Genomic DNA, 20,686 nt, shown 5'->3' on the forward strand with positions numbered 1-20,686 from the left:
AACTGCCCATGCTTACTTCGATGGGAATAAATTGCGTACAATTATTTTCCGACATTGGAAGAATGCGGTAAAGATCAGGAGGTAATTCGGTACAAGGATAAATTTCTAGAATACCAGGCCCACTTGAAGCTATTATGTATGGGTTTTGTAGCATGTACCTAGCACTGACTATAGGGTGTTTCTCCATAAGCAAAGTGATTATTTTTAAAGTTTGCGAAAGAAGGTGGCATGTATAATAGTAACTGTTCCAGAACTGCTCTATCAGGTTATTATGCATTTCTCCTGCTAATCCTTGCAACATGGCATTCAAAAGTACTACATCATCACCCCAAGCAGTGTAATCAGCCTTAATTTTCTGAGCTAACGTAGTAAAATTGACAGTATCAAGAAAAGATATCATGACCCCTTGATCAGAGAGACTAGTTTTATTTCCTTTACAGTTAATGAATGACAGAAACCCGTATGTGTGGAAAGTTAGAGCCAAGTTGCGATCATTACTGACAAAATGGTCTTCATACAATTTCCCTTTTATCGTGTACCATTTTTCATATTCACAATAACTTTCCTTATTAGTTTCCCATACAAGTATCGATTGATCTGAAAGTAAACAGCTACCATGTTCATAACGACAATGCGAAACATCACCTGCGGGTGACTCAAAGACTTCTACATTGTGTTTCTTAAAGACAGAAGTTACAATGACACTACATTGATCAGCTTCAAAAGTATGTTCCTTACAACAGTATTGGTAGGATGCATTGGCAGAATTTTGAGTAACATATACACCATTAGAACCAATTAAAGAACCAGCAGAACAAGTTTTGTGTGTTATCATCCTTTCACATTCCTCTCTGCTTACAGGTATGCGTTCAGTTGTAGCAGTACGGGATTTTATATCTGTAAAGAAAGAAATTTGGGTAGCTATTTTGTCCTTAAACTTTGCACACTGGTAGGCTTTTGATTGCCACTCTACTATATTCTTTTGATATACTTGTATGTTCATGTTTTGAGGGACTGTATGATTATTGCTCGTTGCATTGGATGTGCAGGGGTATTCATGAGTTATGTTGTAAATGTGAGCGGCTTTTGGGGTAGAACCGCAAATCATCGGGTTATCAGGAAGGATGATCCGTGCGGATTCAGTACCAGAAAACAGAGCACAGACTGTAAGAAGGGTGAGCATGAAACTATTCTTAGGTGATAGTTTCGAACCAGTACCACGTGAAGATGGTTTCCTCAAAGGTGGATTTGAAACGACCTCAACAGCGTTGACTTTCAAATCATCCATTTCTTGAGGTTGAGTAAGAAGAAACTCCGCATACTGTTGTGGTTCGAGTCCATCAGCAGTAGCAGTGACAGCGTTTACATGTTTCTTAGGACACTCTCTCGACCAATGATTCCGTGAACCACATGTCCAGCAGCCATTGTTAGATTGATTGTTTTTAGATCTAAGTCTATCCGCCGATTGTGGTTGTTGTGGACGACCATAAGAAGGTCTTTGCGAGCGACCACGATTAGATATATTTCTGAAAGATTGCGATTGACTCTGCGAGTTGTAACTTTGGGTACGTGGTCGTGGTTGAAAGTTGTTTGAGAACTGTCGAGGTTTATTATTATCCTGTGGTCTACGGTTATTACTACCATAACTAGACCGATGTGGTGGTTGAGGCTGGTGATTACGTTGAGCTGCTGGGTTACCTGCCTGTTTTTCCACCAAGAGCTTCAAATCCTTGATTTGATTACATAAGGGAGCGAGAAGAGGTTCGACTGAGTTAACTTCGTTTACAGACATTATTTTAGCTGGGGTTTTATTTTGTAATTCCGCAAGTTCGACAACTTCAGCTTCATGCAGCGCTTGAGAAAGGGTCATTTTACCTTTAAACATAAGTCCTTTCTTAATGGATTCTCGAAGTCCTTGAATAAAAATGTCTACAACAAAAGTGTCACGATATGCTTCTGGTACGTTGCCATACGCTGTATCAGCAAGCGAGGAGAGTTTGGCATAATATTCACCGACAGTTCGGCGACCTTGTTGGATAGAGTACAGACCACGCCCTTGAAGATTAGTATGGACGGTGAAAAGTTTGTTTAATTCAGCTCTAAGCTGTATGTAGTCAATCATGAGTGAAGGGTTGGCCCTAACAACCCGTTTATATTTAGCATAAGCCGCACCAGTAAATCTGTCTGGCAGAGTAAGTGCCAGTTGCTCGCTCGAGAAGCGATATGGTCTAATCTTAATTTCCCACCTTTCAATAAAACTATCCCAACTTTCTCCTGGACCATTGGAAAAATTGTCCATATCATGGAAATTAGGGAGTACTATTGGTGCCAAAGGTGGCTGTACAGGGACTACTGAAGGTGGCTGTGTAGCAAGTACTGAAGGTGGCTGTGTAGCGAGTACTGAAGGTGGTTGTGTAGTGAGTACTGAAGATGGTTGTGTAGCGAGTACTGAAGGTGGTTGTGTAGCGAGTACTGAAGATGGTTGTGTAGCGAGTACTGAAGGCGGCTGTGTAGGAAGTGCCCTGGTTGGCAACTGTGTACTGGCCGTAGGAGGAAGAGAAGAAATACTTGCTCTACTGCGGGTTATAAACGGATTGCTCGGTGTTGGCGAAAGGGATTGCATTCTTGGTGTTCTAAATGCAGATGCTGCGCTTAGATTTGGTGCATCCGACCCTAGTTCATGGTTCATCACCTCCAATTTTAAATCCTCGGGAAGAGTTTTCTAGAACTCGAGCATCTCCTTTTTCATATTAGCTCTTGTATCCTGCTTACGTGTACTTGATTTATCTTGGACATTTAATCTACTTCGTGAGTTTAGTGGATTTGTATCTGCCATGGGGTCAAAGTCATCATCAAACCCTTCTGCCATAATGCAAGAATTAAAATTATTATCTCAATGAAAAGAATGTATTAATGTATTACTATAACAATATAATGCTTTTAATACGGTGTAATAGTGATTACTTCACTATAATAGTTCTAACAATATAATGCTTTTAATACGGTGTAATAGTGATTACTTCACTATAATAGTTTTAACAATATAATGCTTTTAATACGGTGTAATAGTGATTACTTCACTTTAATAGTTCTCCCAAAATTTTTAAACAGTGAGCCCACGAACACCAGGCAACACTAACAAACCCTAATGAAAACAGCGCAACGCAATAAGCGGCACTACAAACACAGCTGGAACGACGCCAGCAAAGGGGGAGCTCCGATACGCACAACACCAACGCGAGGTGATCAGCCACGCGATTGCAGGTGTGGGTAAGAAAGTAGGGTTTATGGCAAGACTGCCACTAACGAGACCGATAACAATCAGTTCAAGAACATGCAAGCTGACAAGCAAGCAAACAATCAGTGAACCGGCACTGATTACAGGGAGGAAACACCGCGTGTAAGAAAGTGAAAGAACAAGGAACAATATTATAATAAGTGAAAAAAAAATTCCAATAAACTCACTAAAGAACCGCGCAAAATTATGTTTAATATCTGATTAGAAAACACATACTTAGTAAAACAAGCCAAACAGCGGTTAGCTGTAAAAGAACTTCACGACAAGTTCGAGACAATGAAGATTAAAGCCAGAAAGGTCAGCGAAGATACGAAAGCCTTCGTGTAGTAGACCAGGAATGGCACAGAAAGAAAATTAGTGAATTATTCCTATTAGTAAATTATTTCTTTATTTATATTCATTATGAAACTTATTTTTCCAACAGCCTTTTATATATTACAACCTGTATCGCGTTGAAGGAACAGGCACCTCCACCAAAATGATATGATAGAAATCGGAATAAATCAGTTACCCATAACTGAAATTAATCGGTGTTTAAATTCTTTCCATATCACAATATTTAACAGCTCGCTGAGCATGCGAGAGAAAGATAGCCATTGGCTGTTATTATTATTACATAATATTATTAAGCAGAGCTTAATAATATTATGGTGTGAACCTTATAGCTATTACATTGTGGACGCCGTGATTTAATAGAAATACGACTAATTAATTATGAAAATATGTTATAACAGTAATTTACCGTTTTATCAGTGATCGCCCACTGCAGACTGGTCACTCCTTCTTGGATGTACTCAGCCTGCCGTGACCAGGCACGGATTTTGATAGTAAAGGTGTAGGACGATCACCGTCTCGTGGAAGTGGCCTTCACCGGTCGAGAGTCCATCCCAAAAAGGAAGAAGGATAGTTCGAATCTCCTGGTTAGATGTTGCATCTGAAGACCAACGAGTGCAAGAACTGTGACAGGGGGAGGTTATCAGCACTGCCCCTATTAAGAGAAATAACTCACGCTATACCAATGTGACGTAGGCCAGCTACGCAATATTATTGGTCGTACTAATCGTGCCAAATACACTATAGCGAATGCCAACGTGGATTACAAGATGGCGGATCCAAACCATAATGCAATTTCCTACGCAGTTCCGACTTAGATAATGCAAAGGTCGAATTTCCCAGCAATGAGGAGACAACTCTTTTTCGGTAAGCAGAAACTGACAAAACGAGATATAACAACGTTATAGCGTTTGACTCCACCTAAAAAGACGCTTCCAAGCATTTCATACAGGGACAATTGCACATGGTTGTAATTTTTTTTGAGTAGTAGATATGTGAATAAATGTATATGTACAAAAAATTTTGTTCGTTGAACTAAATTTAAGATTTGAGCTATGCATGTTCATAAAATATCGATTTTATTGAATTTTCGAAAATAAATTACACGAGTCTCGGTTGTTTTTGGGGGGGGCTTATACCTGGTCAAAGGGTTAAATGCACTCTCCATTACAGCCCACAGGTGTTTACAGAGGTTTCCTGTGTTGCCATAAGTGCAGCTACACAAACCTAGGTCAGCTTGGACGAGTCTCTTGGTCTTCCCTATGACAACCTCATACTGGTTACCCACCTTCTGCAAAAACCAAGTAAGTTATATATACATAAAAAACCATAAGGTCATTATTGCAGCAGAACTTGCTATAATTGAGGAACGCTTAATGGGAATATCAAGAAATCCGACACAAGACATCTCCCATGTAACTCAACTTACCCTACTCTAAAATTACGTCCAATAACAAAAATTGAACTAATCCACCTCATGTACCACTTGCTACTCACATGCTTTATTATTGCTAATGAAGTTGCAGGTTGTTTCCTTCTGTGTCTCAGCTCTGTCCTGCCATGGGCAATATCAAAAAGTCTGTTACAAATTGATATCTCAAATTTTGTGATCAGATACTCAGTCAAATTGACACAGTTAAACGCTCTAGCTCGATGAAGAACTGTGTCCTTGAGAAGTCTGAATGCTGCCTCCACAAAATTGTTGGTGTTGTTACCTTAAAGATCGAACATAGATGTTAAGTGTAAAAGAAATAATTTGGCAGCACAGGCCCACATAAAATCATACAAGAGGCAATATATAATAAAGCTATAAGGCCATACAATTCAGGCTTAAATGAGTACAAACTAGACAAATGAAAAGACAATAAAATTTCATGCAATTTCTTCTCATACATAATATCAATTGCAGACTCATGCCAAGCATTGAACTTTGTGGTATACACTATATGTATGACATGCAATGCAACAGCACATCCAATTGACCATAGCCCATGTATACACCTAAAAAGCTAAGAAGGTGAAGAGCAGAAGCAAGGAACAGTGAACAGTGAATTGCATGCAACAAGCTTATTTTAATAGCCACCTCTTGTGGGACTGCTCTGACCTGCCATGTAACACGCCAAGATAATTGGCATAATTTGGATATATTGCCAGACACGAATGGTCACTCTCATAGCTATAAATCATTAAGGATGTTGTTAATGGCTGCGTTTCAAATCATCAAATATACATATAAAGTATGCCAGATAAATTACAAAGAATTACACCTAGCCTAACTATTAGTCATCAACCCCCTGGGCTTATTTCCAGGGAATAATAGTTAGGCAAAAATTACACCAAATAAACACTGTAACCTTTACATAACAACACCAAGGATTGGTGTTCATATTCTGCTTTTGTTATTTTCATTATCCGTAACACAGGGTAATCATTGCTGCTCCATTTAGTACTCTCGCTCCAAAATATCAGTAAGGAAATGAAAATTGCTTTCTGAATAATAGAAATATCAAATACATAGCATTATAAATTATACTTACATGTCCATGTATTCAGATTCACTATCGGTATAGAGAAGCCTTCGAAACAGTCCCATGCATGTGTTACGATCTCTCAGGTAGATCTTGTTGGGACTGTTCCACAGCCATCTCCACACCGCTTGCTGTATGTGGAATGTGCAAAGCAGCACTCGACTTTCTGGAAACAAAGTGTCAATGGCTGCATGTTCTGCCTTTCAGTCATCAACCATAAACAACTTTGGTTCAACTAGGCCTAAAATTTTTGAACGATGGGTGTTGATCATACCAAACAAGAAGGGCAGATATGGGTTCCTTGTCACCAAAACACTGATTGCCAAAAGAAGTTTTTATGTGATTTGTAAAATGCATTGTTCTGGGTACTACTAAGTTCACTCATTAACCACTAAGCAGAGTGGGGATTTTTATCACCTGTCTCTCAGCCTTCATTGTTTTCTCGAGTACCAACATTCAATGAATTATAGTTACAGATGAATTATCTTTAAAAAATAATAGTGACAAACCTCTGTTATAGAAGCCAGAACTGCCAGCAAGCTGTTTGATCTGGTCTAATCCCATGGTGATGGCATCTTCACTTTCACTTGTGGTCAGAAATGCACCTGCAGCAAAATCACAATGTTTAGTTTGGATTTTTCGATGTTCTAGCATTTCAAAACCTTCATGGCTTTTTGCAACTATAGCATGCTTGAACAACAACATCAAATCAGGTTGTTATTAGTGAATGAAGAATCACATTGGATTTAAATTTTATTCATACCTAAAGGGACACCTCCTCCATGGCAATGGGTTAGAAGTGGAAAGAGGCGGGTCTGGTGACCGTCCATTCCACCACTGGCATCTAAAAACACTATCTCTGCAGACTCTCTGCAACAGATTACGTGTCATGCATGTTATTTTCACTGCCAGTTTGAACATAAAGGCACATTTAAACGATAAATGACAATAAATGACACTGAATGACAATTAATAGAGGAATATAATCAGTGGTTGTGGTCACTAAATCCTATATCCTATCTAGTAAGTGCATGCTGTACATAGACTATACCTATGTAGAGCCACAGTGATGTTTAGAAGCTGACCTTAAATTGTGTGAGCGCTCCATCAGTGGAGTTATTAGAGAAACAACCATTTGGCCGCTCTCTGTTAGACCTGTCAAAAACTTGACATCCTCATTCTCCAATTTTGTTTGTAGAGCCTCTCTCATCTCTGCGGTTGTCTTTTGAAATTCACCATATTTGATTTTTTTTAGTTTGTTATAAAGTCTAAAAAGCAAAACATCAGAATTGCTAGCAATTTGAATGGTTACCAAATAATTTGTAGGTCAGACAATGTACGCAGAGCGTATAAACAATGTTCAACTGGCCTTTCCTTCACACAAATTATATACCTTGAGCAGAACTTAGATGATGCTCTACTGCTCTAGTGGTTTCTTCAGAGACATGATTTTTTCCATATGAAGCAGCAGAAGCTGTTTGGTGGTTGTGGGCCAAATTGAGCTTAACCACTGCTTCACTAGATCCCCTTGAAACAGAAAATATTTATTTCTATTAACTAATCTGATGAATTCAGTCCAACAGTCGTTTAACAAGTTACAAAATTCTTTTAGAGGCATAGAATCAGGGGTAACAATGTTTTATTTAATTGTTATGTTAAGGATTGATTTTGATAACCGATTTTGGTTTGAAATACAGGCATTACCTCAAAATGTATAAATCCTAAAGCAATTAATAAGAGAGACTTGCTATATTCTAACTTACATGTTTCCCTTTGGCTTTAAATTTATTGTGAGCGTGGCTGGACATCCGGTGTTTTTTATGTTGGAATATTTTTGCTTCCTCTTCTGCTTATTTTTGCAGCTATGCTTGTTTTGATACTGTGTTTAATGCTGACAAACAGCTCTAAGCTGAAAAAGGTAAGTAATATATTAGATCCACAGAGTACAAACATGACAGTGTAGGCCTATACTATACTATACTTGCACCAATCCAATGCCCTTGAGGTTCTTCTTTCACAATTGCATAGTGTGTCGAACTCGGGTCTTGTGTCTTTTGAGTGTGGTGAGGTTAGAAAACGAGTGAATCTGTTCTTGAGTCACAACCAGCACTTCTGGTTATACTTTGTAGGCTGGTGATAAACCTGGTTTAACAACACTAGAGTATTTCCATTCCTATTATACTTGGGGTAACTTACACAAAACAGGAGTCTTTCTGTAGGCTTCCTGATTTCCTTTGTGCGCCATCTGTTGTTTGCCTGAAACGAGGTCTTCCAAGCCAAGATATCGGATTTTTAATGTAGTTCCTTCACAGAGAAGACAAAGGTCGTCTTGGAGGTTATTCGGACCATCTCGTGCTTTAGAAGGTGGTAGGCAAAACCTTCAGGTAGGATATTCTAAGAACAAAAAGTATCATCAAATACCTTCATTGGTGAACACATCATAATCATACTCAGACCATGATTGATAGCAAAGATACACTATATAATTGCTTCATCATTACTAGTTTGACCAATGTAGTGAGTAGCTGGCGGCAAATGCCCACCAACCTCCCCCAAAATAATGTAATGGGGCAAATGAAATGCATGAATTTTGGGGGATTTTGACAAACCAGGTGTCATACTAAAGCGAAGTATTTTCTAAAAGACAAGCTCATTTAAGAAGCGCCACATGTAATTTGGACAGAGTAGGCTTGACTTAAAAGACTGATTCATAATATTATATGCTTGGCAGGCATATGATATTTATTCTGTGAAGCAATTGTATGAGAAAAGGTTTTCCTTGGCTTGTCTTTGGTATGAGCAAGCAGAGGAGAGTTCAGTATTCAGTTAGATAACACAAAGTGCAAGTAGAGTAAGTAGTTTGTGATTGATTTGGTTACAATGTAGTTATATACAAAATTAAAAATCAAATGATTATATCTCTGCTCTACTCTTCCCCTGACTTAACTGAAGATCAAAGAACTGACAGACAGTCGGTCTGTCGGAGACAGACCACACAGGACAGTCTCTTGCGCCTTGTTTTCAGTTCATGTCATGCCTTACTTTACAAATGCTGTCCCATTCTGATACTCCCACTTCTTGGTGACTGGCTGCTGGTTTTGCACAATGATATGTGTGGTCAGTGCTCATGGTATGGCATGATAGGTGTCTGATTCAAGCTTGCTGTAAGAATCCTTTTTCCAAGATGGGAAAGATGCAAGTTTAGGGTACGAGTTTAGAACGCGTAGTTTAAAACGCGATAACGAGCGTACTTGGCGGGTAAACCCAACAACCCATTATTCCTACCTCCCGCGCACGTTCTCATTTGGGGTGCTAATTCCCTCTCGCTGCCCGCATACACTAGCACATACATGTATATCTACTAGTACGACGGTGCGTCGCCTTACGAAATACTATTAGTACTCCTGTAGAGGTAAGGCTACAAATAGAGTCTTGAAGCGATTACGTCACGTTGCCATGGTACCAAAAACTCAGTTCTCAACAAACTCGCATTTCGATGAAAATGGCCACGCCATCTATCGCATAACTGCTTTCTTTCTTCTCAGATGAAAATAAATCGATTAAAAGGGGAGAGAATCACTATCGCTCTGATCATGCAGAAGCATTCAATTACCAGCAAAGAGTTTTACGAAGAGAAATCAACGCAAGTATGAAAAAGAAGGTTTATAAAGTCACGTTGGGTAAACATTACGATTTATCAACTAAGGAAGCATACTGTGTGGGTTTGATACAAAAATTTTGTTGTATTTAATTAGGCATTTAATTATTTAATCTAGGCAAAAATTTCTCAATGTTTTTAAAAGACACGATGTTCGTAGACTAAAACTAAACAAACAGTTTTGCGTATGTTTTGGTTTTTTCACAAAATTACCACAAACAGTGCAAGTTTAGCCAATTGAAACATATTTCTGATGATGTATTGTAATTTGTCTTTTATGCCTTTAATATTGAAAGTTGCAGATTTACTTGGATGATCAACAAGAGATAAAATCGACCAAATGCGAATGTCCGAGAGGAGCATTTAAATGTAGCCATGCAGCTGCACTTTTTATTCACGGAATCACAATCTTAGCCGAATCACAATCTTAGCCGAATCTTGTCGAATGCCAGTGGAGGAAAAGGAAGGTCACAACTATGCTGTCAAATCAAGTGGGTTCAGAGCTATTTCCTTGATCAAAAAGGTACTGTGCTCTGTCGAGGAACCCTACGCAAGCCAATCGTTCCGCACCGTATGAGGATCTAAATGGATATGGAAAGTTTACAGGACTCTGCTGGCTGCTCAGCCCTGAGTCGGCTGTTGCTACCAAGCTGCCCATGCCTTCCATCAAAAAATTATTTTTCTGACGAGTTTCTTTGAGCAAAAGGGAGTCAAGAACAGCTGGATTGCTTGATTGGACGTTCCAAACTAGATGTAAATAAAATTGCAAAGATTAGCCAGTTAACTGTGAGCTAAAAAGAGAACCCTGTTTGGCATTTGGCCAGAAGGGGTCGACTTACTGCCAGTAACTTTGGCTCTGTTCTCAAAGCTAAAAGAGTCACTCCTTCACTAGTAAAACGTCTCCATGGGGAGTATGATTTATCAAAAGTCAAAGCAGTCTAGTGGGGAGTTAACAATGAAAAAGAAGCCATTACAGCGTTCACCTTAAAACAGGGAAAATTGTTAAGGATACTAGCATATGGTTTGATTCATCTGGGATTCTTGGTGCTTCACCTGATGGCATTGTCGACGACAAAACTGTCCTGGAGGCAAAGTGTCCATATACTGAATGAAACCTAACAATAGCAGAGGCTTTGAATTCAATTTCATTCTGCCTTGAAAAAATTGAAAGTTAACAAGGTTACACCTTGAAAAAAGACCATGTGTACTGGGATCAAGTCCAAGGACAAATGTATTTATCTGGTAGAAATTTTTGTTTTTTCATTGTCTGGACTACAAAAGATGTAGCAGTTATGAAAATAGAAAGGGATGACTCATGGTCTGCAAACATCCCACAATTAATTAAGTTTTATTGTGATTATATTTTTTTCAAAATCGTGGAAGGAGAGTTGTAAAGTATTTTATTTGTTACCGTCCATGTGACTGTATTTAAGAAATGTTAAATTTGCAGTATGCAGCTGTTGAGTTATGGATTAAATTTGATATTTAATATATTTCCTTGCTAAAATTTTTTTTTAACTAGTAGCATACATGTAATCTCACTCAATAATACACTAGTAACAAAACTATTCAAAAACCATGTCCTCACAATGACTTTAAATCAATTCATTCCATGCTAAAACGGATAGGTTGCATTTTGTTGACTCATTATAGTCCAGGGGCTGCAACCTCAACATCAGTGCAGTCTATGACAATCCGGCAAGAACCATACCGATACCAGACTAAGCGAAATGTCAAGCGAGTTAGCTCAAAATCGACATAATTTATTATTACAATTTAATAATTTATTTATTACAACCTTTTTATTAAAAAGACTCGTATGAATATTTTTATCAACTTTATCAGACAAATCCATCGTTTGTGTTCGTTTGTTGCCTTTTCAGGACTTGGAAATGCGAAGAACTGGCAAGTATGGCTCTCCGACGCATGGTTACGCGTCGGAGCAAAGCAGTAGACCCTTTATGACCTTTTCCACTTTTTTGCCATACAAAAGTGTTTATTATAGCAGCTCAATTAACTCTCCATCCAGAGATTTTTTTGAGTGATTTTAAACGATAAAACAATAGTTTAAGTGCTTCTATCTTCGAAAAAATAAAAGCGTGAACTACGCGGTTTTGATCGACTGCATTGTTTAGAACTGAGTTTCTTGGCGTTATGGTAACGTGACGTCACACTTTAGGACTCTATTCCGAGCGTTTTTGAGAGGCGTAAACCACTGACCTCTATTACCAGGTTTTGTAGGTCAGTGATCTGCTCCGACGATGGCGTACTATGGCATAATCCACAGCGGAATCAGTTGACATTGTTGACAGGCGCGCGTATGTTTTAGTTGACTCGCTGTTACTGCCGTGACCTCAGACATTAGCGTAACCTGGTGCCCGCTATCTCGATTGTACAGCACACCCAAATAAAGTGTGTTCGGAGAGTGTGTGGGTAACAAAGATAAAATATTATTGCTGGATCTTTTAAATAACTTTTTTTACTAGTTCATGCACTATTGTTGGACCATTATACTGTGTAGATAAACAATAAGAGGTATGTACAACACTAAGTATAACGCTTTCCTGTGTTTCTCTTCTGCTTTCAGTTTTACTGCTATCTTCCAATCACAGGTGTCCTTTAGCGGGATATTGCCGAGGCCGGGCCGTAGTCTACACACACAAAACAACAGCCAAGGTCCACGGGGTTATGAGCAAAAACAAAAGTATCCATCCAAGTATCTCACCAAACTGATGAGCAGCACACACAAAAACTAAACCAATCAACAGAGCCACCCATCATGTCAAAATATTCTAAGTTTCAAGTCATGTCTTGTACAACTCACCTTATGGTTTCTCAAATCTTGTCTCAAAGTACTTATTAACTTGAGACTGTCCAATTGCTGTTTTAGAAACGGTCGCCGCTAGCCTAACCTAACGTCCTGATTCAACATCTCACTAACTATCGGAGCATTGCTAAAAGAGGGAATCAAAAAGTTCGAGAGCACTCAGCAATGCCCCGATAGTTAGTGAGATGTTGAATCAAGATGTTAGGTTAGGCTAGCGGCGACCGTTTCTAAAACAGCAATTGGACAGGCCACTGGACAACAACCAACCAAGCCTGCTTGGTTATATTAGCTTAGGCACCTCTAATTTAACTGTACTTCTGTCAGCGTAAAAGCCATTAATATCGACTCGCTATCACACAGCCGTTAACAGACTGTGGACATACCTATGCGACCCCAACAAGAGCCGATAATACAGACTCCATATATTACAGCCGATAGCGGACTATATATATAGATTAGCGCAACTCTAACCAGAGCCAATAAATGCGGACTCTATATACTACAGCCGATAGCAGGCTGTATATATATATCAGTGCAACTCCAACAAGAGCCGATAAATCAGACTCTATATACTACAGTCGATAGCAGACTGTATATATACCAGCACAACTCCAACAAGCCAAGCTCTCTAAGTTTTCAGAAGTGTTATACTTTAATAAATTTATTGTGACATAGTATGCCTCACCATACTAGCCAAGTCTCAACCGCCCTTCAAATGCACAAACTGTTTATATAAACGAGCAGATGCAAACACAGCATACGATTGGTGGTTACAGATAATTGAAATTTGTTGGTCAAAAACGGCAGCTATTTTTTAAAAGAACAAACGCTATTTACAAATAAACATAAGACATAAAAATTCGGCAACATTTTTGTAATGCCTTAGTTAATATGGAAAAAAAGTTAGTAATACAACAAACAATTAACAAAATTTTTTTCTCTACTTTTGGGAACTTTTCTACTTGTGAGTCTAAGAAAGCGGTTGCCTTATAGTCCATCTAGCAGGTGTATTCTAGCCTGTTCTTATCCTAGCGAGCGTCTTGGGCTCTGGTAACTGTTGGCTTGCATCACAATCTAAATTGCCTGATTGTATATATAAGTCTAGGTTAATCACTGTTTGGCACTATCCAACATAGCACTCAATTGCAAGCATTGCAACTTCTCTACCGACAAGCCACGCGCACTTCGCCGGCATGAACACACGCACATAGGTGTACTCTTTTTGACTGTTAGTTTAACCAGCATGAGAAACTAGCTGCACACAAAGACTCCTTCAATCGGAGGTCTGTTGGTACCCAAACCGAAGGGAGGAGAGCTGTACAAGGGAGGAGAGCCTAGTACAAGACTATAGGCTACATTCCAGGGAGTCCTAGAGACCAAGAGGGCGACCGTCACGGGGCAAGGCTCCTACACCTCGCCAATCTGTGGATTCCGTTGTGACTCGCCCTAAGATGCCACCTCCGGAACCTTCCCCATATTTCAGTGACACTGATCCTCTAGGGCTGCTGGCCTCGGCAGTGCACATACAGCTGTAGCCTGTGTTCACATCCCCCTGGCCCTTTTCAAGGCCATCGCTATCTGATAACTAGTTGTTCCATTGCTTTAGTGGCTGAAAGTCTTCTTCGTAACTTCATGCCAGTTTAATACAGCTAGAGCAGACTGTTTGTGTGTGGAGAAATTATGTTATGCATAACTAATCCGAATCCACGCACAACATCAGTGTCGAAATTGCTTGTCCTAATATTCTATTTCGACTATGTTCAGTTTGTGCACTTTTGCTTAGTTTGTGGGAACTAATTTGATTATTACTAGTTAAGGTACAAGTGAAGGTGTGAATCTGTTGTAAGCAATACTGATATTTACCAGTAAAAGTTAATTCTTCATTTTGTAAGTCCAGCAATTAAAATACACAACTAACAAATTTCTAAACAATGATATTAATGACAAGATGTTAAGATAACTAATAAAAGTTACACCCTTACTCGAACGGTCATTCATGTTTGCTTGCTCGGTCCATACGGCTGCGAGTTTTGATAGTCAGAGGAGAGTAATGGCCGTCCTTATATGTAGAGGCTCAGTAGTTGAAATAGGAAAATAGAAGAGGATCAGCTGATGATGGCGAATGAGGCTCCATAGGTAGGAGAAGGGTAGAGGCCCCAGAGGTAGAGGGAAGAGAAAGAGAGGCTCTAGAGGGGAAGGGGAGGGGGAAGAGAGACACCTCAGCAAGCAGAGGAGGGAGGGTCCAAAGAGGTTCTTGGGAAAAGAAAGGGATGGAGATAGAGATGCTGAGTCATTGGAGCTGTTCTCTTTTATAGATGTCTGGCATGTAGAATGGTTAGCTTGTGGGTGCAGGTTGAGTGTTAAGGTTCAATGTTTTTTGTCAAGGGTGTGAAGATATCTTGTTTGTGTAAGTCTTCAGTTGGTGCACGTGATGTCGGCATGTAGGGTGGAGCTCGTGACTTACTCCTGGTATCTAGGTCATGTTTGACAGGAGTGCCAGATCTGTATGTGACTCATTTGATTCGTCTCTAATGTTTTTTTGGTATTTTCTTGATGATGGTGGTTGGTAGGTTTAATTGCTTCGACTTCCCTTTGGCATGGTCTCCATCTGGTGTTGAGGCAATTTCTATAATTGATTCCTCTCATTTTGAAGTTTCTAATTTATTTTTGACATTTTCCAATTATTAGATTTTTTGAGTTCTTTGGGCGTCTTGCTGCTTGTACGTATTATATGCTTATTCTGTGGTTTGGCTGCATTCCCTATTGGTATGTCGTTTTTGCAGCATTTCTATGCAACAATGCCTCTTCTTAAATCTGTGTTCGAAGCACATGGAATTGTGTATATTCACATGTATATGCGTACACGTGCATGTGTTTATACAGACTGATTTATTGTAACATGTTGATCTAACAGTGTCCAGATCTTGTGAACCTGACAAGTTTTATTCAATATCTTCGTGTATTTTGTATTTAAAATGGCCTAAAATACTGAGAAAAAATAAATTTTAACTATTTTTAGTGTGAACCTTCATGAACAGGACTTCTTAGCCACTTAAAAACGGTTTCAACAAATATGCATGTAGTGCTACTTTAGTCATCACAAATCATCCAGATGCCTGTGAGAAGCTTTGATGCTTTGGATACAGACCGCTGCAGGCAAGCTACTGAGTATGTACCTGGATATGACTGTATACCTGGAAGGTTTGGCCCACCACCTGGTATTCCAAAAAGTAGGAAGGAGCAATTTGGTGAGTCAAGTAAACATTCTAAGAATAAATTAGAAAATGAAAGTTGAATTTTTAAAGATGTACTTGGACAGAATTTTAGTGGATTTTATCAGAAAGTATCAGTATTTTCTATCATTGGCGATTTTTTTATGTTTGAGGTGATCTGACTGTCAGGATGTTTCAAGGCTAAAATTGACAAAACCTGATAGCAGTTAGAATGCTCAAAAAAATTTGTGCTTAATGATGTCACTAGTTGCTCTAGTTTGTCATATCGGCAATTTCATTCAAGTCGCAGTGTTACGCATCTCTATAACATAGGTTTGAATGCATTTGAGTAAAACAAGAGAACTCTCCTTGTACAGTGTTTGATCAAATAAAAACGAGCAATCATCTTTCATGAAAGTTTTATCAACCTCTGATACCATTTAATTAAGATGCTAGTATTCATCTTACGATAATCTAACCAGATAGGTATGTAAGGATAAACCTTTTCATTAGTTATCAAAAGACTACCAAAAACTAAACTTAATTTCACATGTCAACCATTTTGTTTTGGCTACAATTATTTTCATAGAGTCAAGAAACAGTTCAAGTGTCTCTATAGAGTGAATGTCTGTAAAACACAGCGTGTATATTTCTTTAGTTCTGTTTTAACAGGTTAATGTTTACCAGAGGTAATTTAAATATTGTTGCCCTTCTATCTCTAGAACCCCGGCTTGTTATTTCATTTGCACTAATAATCTAGTCATGTGTACACTAATTTTAAAGTAGCTTATGATATTGCAAGAAGCTTTGGTGTGGTAAATCTGGTTATATACATTCTACCACCAATTTATCATTCATCATAAATTATGGTAAATTAGATCTTTAAAAGTTTTATAAAGGATTTTTGTCTTGACGGTAACTTGAACTTACCATCTGGTAGCTAGAGGGTTAATCGTTAAAGCACTGTGTGAACATTGAAGTTGTAGGATGGGTGTACCGATTCTAATGTCCCGCGCGTCACAATCAGGCCAAAAATGGCTTTATTCATAAACAATTTGTGTCAACAATGTGGGGACTTAAACTTACCATCTAGCAACTAGAGGTTTGATCTCTAAAGGATTGTGTGAACCTTGAAATTGTATAATGTGTGTGTGTGTGTGTGTGTCTTGTGTATGTTGACCCCATCAAGTCCTCCAGCTCCCAGTCTCAATCTATATTGTAATTTGTATAATGATTTTAGATTTCTATTCCATCACGTTTCGTTTTTGATTCTACCACCTTGTAATAAACATGGGCTCACATTTCTGTCTTGTTCTCTTTTAATATTGATCACATGTCAGACAAGGAGTATTTGTATGCTTTCCTAAGTCTTAGTCAGGAAGAGAAAGAGTCTTTCATGGTCTCAGAGAAGGAAAGGCAGCGGACCTTTGCTGCTCACTGGCCAATAGAAGCAATAGTCAAGGCTCATGACTGCTAAGGAAAGGTTTTGCTACACTGGTGTGGCGGACAGAGTGCAGTGCGCCTCTGTGGTGGAATCATCAGGAACTGGGAGAGAGGAGGCGTGCCCGCATAAAACCTCCAACATAAAACATCAGCATAAAACCAGCATGAAACCTTCAACTACTGCAAGATGGTTCAAAGTGAGTCGCGTGCGACGAATATTGTATTTCAACTATTAGCAACTTTGGATAGTTAGATAAAATGATCCCAGTTAGTTAAATGTATTCTCATCTAAAACTTGTTCTATTAATTTTTCAAGTTCATCGATTAACGATTTATCAAATGGATTCCATGTTTCAGATGTGTACTCTATTAAGGGCGAGTAAAAACTAAAATAAGTAATTCTTGTGGTAGAATATGAGGCAATGTTTAGAATTCTCATTAGCATATATAGTGTGGTATTTATTTCAGATATGGTCATTATTTAACAGGGACTGATACACTTTGACTCCTAAAGGTATAATGACCTGAACTGGTACAAACAACAAACTATATGATATTCCTTTTTGTGCGCGTAATCAATATATTTGTATAATGGGACAAACCATCATATAATCATTGGTTTTATAGTAACTACTAGCGGAATGTCTGGCATTGCACAGGTATTTAAAATCAGCTTATAATCAATGACAGATGATGTAGTTGCTTGCCACTTGTCATTAGTGTGGCACATTGGCTAATTTGATTAAGCTAGCACATGGAGTTTTTACTAATAAAAGCTGTGAGAGCAAGCATAAAATGATGTTGCGCCTTGCAGAGCGGTATGCATATTTTCAACCACATAGCGACATATTTCGCTTCATGAATCTACCAATCTCGCTTAGTTTTAATAGTAAGATATTTGCCTGGCAAATGGGAGGTTCTGACATCAAATCTTCTGTGATACGGATTCTTCATTCCAAAGTTTTAATAGCTATAGCTGGACATACAGAAGGACGGACACACAAACTAAGCGATTTATATATAAATTATACGACTAGCCATTATCTTTATCCTCTTGAACTTGCTAAGGCCCGCCTTCTAAGATATAAATACCTCTACATGTATGGTTATATTCATTCTTGTGTACAATATAAGACGTACTACAACATTCTCTGGATTTTTCTCCAAGCATCAACTAGCTAGAAATCGTCTGCATTGCACCAGCAAGCATCATCGCCAACACGTGACAAGGTTGGCAATCTCTTAAGTTGCACCAGCAACACAGTGCACCAGCAAGCATCATTTTCAATAAGCAACTGGGCTGACAATTTGCTAAATTGCACAACATCCCAGTGCGCCAGCAAAGCAGAGGAAGTTGGATTTATTTTAAAGCAGCAGGAAATTTAGAGTTGCAATCCATGCTAATAAAGGGTCAGGAAACAAACAACCTCCCAAAGCCTGCTAACCAAAATGCACGTTCGACAAGAAAAATGTAAAGCTATCGCCATTGAGCTCAAAACCGTTGGAATGGCCAAAGTCATTCACGAGTATGGAAATCCGGCCTGCGCCATGTTGAGTTAATCGTGTGAGTAAATTTCATTGTGTTCAATGTGAGAAGAAAAATCTAGTTTCCAATTTACCAGCTATGGAAGATCACAAATACACCTCTAAATCAAAGGGACAGACTACTGAGATTACTACTAATAATTCATGTAAGAGAGAGAAGGATGTAGGTGCACCATGCTATTCCATCAACTGCAAAAACCGCAGGAATGGACTTTCAAAGAAAAGGGCACTACATTTCACAAGTGAGTCACTTCTACTACTAGTTCTATTACTATTGCTAAAGTCTACAACTACTACTACTAGTTGTGCTACTACTAGTTAGTACTGCCACTAGTTAGTTCTACTCTGTTAGTCACTGGGTGAGTGAGAGCCGATCAGTGTCACTACTGAGTGTGCGAATGTGACTATGTTGTCGGTGATTAGATTAATTTATAAGCTAGTGAGTGAAATTTTTCCTCCAGAACGAAGGTTTTTTATTTTTTAAATTTTAAACTTTTCTTCGTGTAATATTTAGGAACTACAAACCATCGGGTTATTTCTAAATAAATATTTAAAAAAATGTTTGTAGTGCCTATAATATTATTTATTTATTTTAAGGAGGTGAGGGTAATAGGCCTAATACTATTGCTATTCCTACTGTTGCTAACTAAATACTACAGTTCCATCTTACTTTTTTAGATTTCCAAACAAAGTAACTGGGAACTCTCGTTATTTACTATGGTTATTTACAATGGTATCACAACTGCAGAAGAGTGAATAAGCCTGGTCTTGGGACACTTGTCTGCAACGAATAATTCAATGATACATGTTTTGACAGAACAGGCCAGAATGTTCGACTGCAACCAAATGCTGTGACCGCACTGTTTACACCGCCTAGTCATTTATAGGTTTCTTTTTTCAATGTTGAATGGTGCTTTTCAACGATTGAATTCAAAACGATATTGTCAAGCACGCTGCTAGGTTGTTCAACTTGAAATAGGTATATCTAATTTTCGTTCAGAAACCTCAAACAGCACGCAAAATAATGGCAGATGCCACAGCAAGTGCTTATGAATATTATGTCTGCAGCTTAGCAGAAGATGTTGGTGTGAATCTCTCTAGTAATGCATCTGTGGCAATGGTTTGTACTTCTTTGCAGTATTTCTGCAATTTGTATGTTGTCATTTTTGTTGAAATAATCTCATGGAAGCAATCCACTTGCATGCTTGATAAATAAATTTTCATTAAGCGTTATGCCTAAGATGTGTTTGAATGAATTCCAGTGAAAATTGCCACATTTTCATTTTGCATAGCGATATGGTAGCATTTCGACCTATTTAATTTTTAGGATCATGACTACAGCTTTCATCTGTAGCCATGATCATAGTTGTATTGTTGTATCTTAAGGGTACTATGTGTTATGTGAATAAGAAATCCATTTTTGTTGATTTTATGTAATTGTTATAATTGATGGTTTTTTTAGGTGGTTGGAATAATAATCCTACCGTTACTGAGTTTAAGGCTACCTTTCGCAAAATTATCAGCAAATGTGGTGCAGAATCAGATGCTGGTAAGACAGGTAATGTTACTGCTCAAGGCGAGATTCTCATGATACAGGCTACTCCAGAAGTTGATCAGTTTGTTATGGCGCTTTACAGTGCCTCGCGCTGCGCGTTCACAACTCGAGTTGTGAACACGCAACGCGACTTTTCAAAAGTAAGGTGCAATATATTGGTATTACGGTAGCATAACCGTAGATCTGGTTATATTAACAATGGTACATCAATAGGCCCCCGTTAGCTAATAGAAATTAAACTAGGTATGTACTGTAAAACTAGAGCTAATAGCGAATTATACTGCGCC

Source organism: Watersipora subatra, chromosome 9, assembly GCF_963576615.1.
Source record: "Watersipora subatra chromosome 9, tzWatSuba1.1, whole genome shotgun sequence".
In the NCBI taxonomy this organism is placed as follows: Eukaryota; Metazoa; Bryozoa; class Gymnolaemata; order Cheilostomatida; family Watersiporidae; genus Watersipora; species Watersipora subatra.